Source organism: Myotis lucifugus, unplaced genomic scaffold, assembly GCF_000147115.1.
Source record: "Myotis lucifugus unplaced genomic scaffold, Myoluc2.0 scaffold_740, whole genome shotgun sequence".
Taxonomy (NCBI): Eukaryota; Metazoa; Chordata; class Mammalia; order Chiroptera; family Vespertilionidae; genus Myotis; species Myotis lucifugus.
In genome coordinates, this window is record NW_005871788.1 from 16,884 (window position 1) to 19,125 (window position 2,242).

At 58.9% G+C, this 2,242-nt stretch overlaps 1 long non-coding RNA gene across 1 annotated transcript in view; it reads left to right on the plus strand.

Moving 5' to 3' along the window:
• Positions 1-2,004, plus strand: part of LOC102435804 — an 11,710-nt gene extending 9,706 nt beyond the window's left edge. Inside the window, exon 3 of the long non-coding RNA XR_002827026.1 lies at positions 1,912-2,004. This is a non-coding gene — a long non-coding RNA (uncharacterized LOC102435804). The remainder of the gene's footprint in view (positions 1-1,911) is intronic.
• The last annotated feature ends 238 nt before the right edge of the window (positions 2,005-2,242 follow it).

A 2,242-nucleotide genomic window follows, 5' to 3' on the forward strand; every position in this document is an offset into this window, starting at 1 on the left:
GCTTAGGGTTCTAGCCCTGCTTGTGCTAGGGTCTGCCCCTGCTGAGCTAGGGGTCTGCCCTGCTGTGCTAGGGTCTGCCCTGCTGGAGCTAGGGTCTGCCCTGCTGAGCTAGGGTCTGCCCTGCTGTGCTAGGGTCTGCCCTGCTGAGCTAGGGTCTGCCCTGCTGAGCTAGGGTCTGCCCTGCTGTGCTAGGGTCTGCCCTGCTGAGCTAGGGTCTGCCCTGCTGAGCTAGGGTCTGCCCTGCTGTGCTAGGGTCTGCCCTGCTGAGCTAGGGTCTGCCCTGCTGAGCTAGGGTCTGCCCTGCTGTGCTAGGGTCTGCCCTGCTGTGCTAGGGTCTGCCCTGCTGAGCTAGGGTCTGCCCTGCTGAGCTAGGGTCTGCCCTGCTGTGCTAGGGTCTGCCCTGCTGTGCTAGGGTCTGCCCTGCTGTGCTAGGGTCTGCCCTGCTGAGCTAGGGTCTGCCCTGCTGTGCTAGGGTCTGCCCTGCTGAGGGTCTGCCCCAGCAACACGGGTCGGGCACTTCCCCGCCCAGCACTGTGTTGTGGAGGCACCAGGCCCCGCTCCTGTCCCGGCCCACCCAGGCCTCCCTAGCAGCCGTCTTTCCAGGCGGGTGTTCCTCCCTCCTCGCCCTCCCTCAGGCTGTTCCTCAGCCTGACGTCAGTGCGGGGGCCCAGGATAGGTGTCACCAGGACCCCCCACTCCTGGCTGCCGCTTGCACTCCCTCCCGTCCTGCCTTTCCTGTGGGCTCTTTCTGAAAAGACCACGTTCTCTTTATACCCTTCTTGTGGCGCACGTCACTTCCCCTGCTCAGTCAGTTTCTTGCTTCAGTGTCTTGGGATGTTTTGAATTAAAATAGACTTCAGTAAGCAGGTGAAGTGACAGGGAAGAGGCGCTGCGTGAAGAATAGACGCACGTCCCCGGAGGCTCGGGAGTTTCACCTGTGGTGTGTGCAGCCCGTGGCTTTGACCTCCGACAGAGCGGGCTCTCGGCAGCCTGTCTGTCCGGGCGAATAGCAGTGGCCCTTGGAGTGTCCTCTCTGCGCTCCGATGGCCAGTGCGTACGTGGAAGGAGCCGCCACCGGTGGAAGATCCCTGCTTGCTTCTCTCGTCATTTCCTGTCACTCAGACTCTGGACGAGGACAGCACGTGTGCAGCCAGTTGGACTAGCACAGAGGGAAGCAGAACTAAAGTAGACGCAGATGCCGCCCTGATGCAGCTTCATTAAGGTTCCTGCGTGGTTCTGCGTGGGCCAGGCTCCTGCAGCTGGGCGGGCGCACACAGCAGGCCTGTTTGCTCCCAGGCCCTGAGCGGGGAGGGGCGGGGGGGGAGTGCTGGCAGGCCTCTCCCTCCAGCCTCCTCCCTGCCGTGGCCTCCTCCCCCTGTGGCCTCTCTCCACTCCTTGGAAGGCACTGTCCTGTCCTGTTGGATTCGGGCCACCTGGGACTCAGGACCTGCATCTCTCCCTGGAGGCCCATCCCAAACACTGTCACCTCGCAGGGCGGGACTTCGACACAGGAATGTGGGGACACGGTTTCGGCGGCGGCAGTGCTGTGGGCATATCTTAGTCGGGCTAGTTTCTGACACCCGACAGACCATGAATGTGGACATTTTAAGGACACTTGGTAGTGATTTCACAATTAGTGGAAAAATTGAGAACTAAGATGCATCTAAGATCGAGTTTTTTATCTTAAACATGCATATTTAAAAAATAAAGCATTTTTATTTTAACTGCCAAAAAAACTAAGCAATAATGTACTTTGCAATATGCAGTTTTATTTGAATTATGTTGCATCATAGGAGAATTTCAACTAATGTCCTTTAGATGGGAATGTTTGAGCGTATTTAGGAGTTTCCTGCCGGCTGTCTGGGGCCGGCCGCTGGTGCTGTGACAGTAACGCTCTCTGCCTGTTGGCAGCACGGAGGCATCTACGTCAAGAGGAGCGCGAGGTTCAGGGAGGAGGAGATGCGCCAGAAGCTGCTGAGCTACGTGAGCGCCGGGACCCCGGTGAGTGACGCTGCCCTCCGCTCTGTGCGGTGTAGGACTTGGTGCGATGTAAGGCTTGTCTGCCAGGCTGTTGTCCGTGTGTAACGAGTAATTCAGGGCTTTGTTAAGGCCACAGAAGCCCTCCCCATAGAGCAAGCACATGGGGCCATGAGACGGTGGCTGCGGACGGATGGCGGGCCTTTGCTGGGGCTCGGTTTGACCTGAGAGAGCAGGCAGGGAGGACGCGGTGTCTAGTCTATAA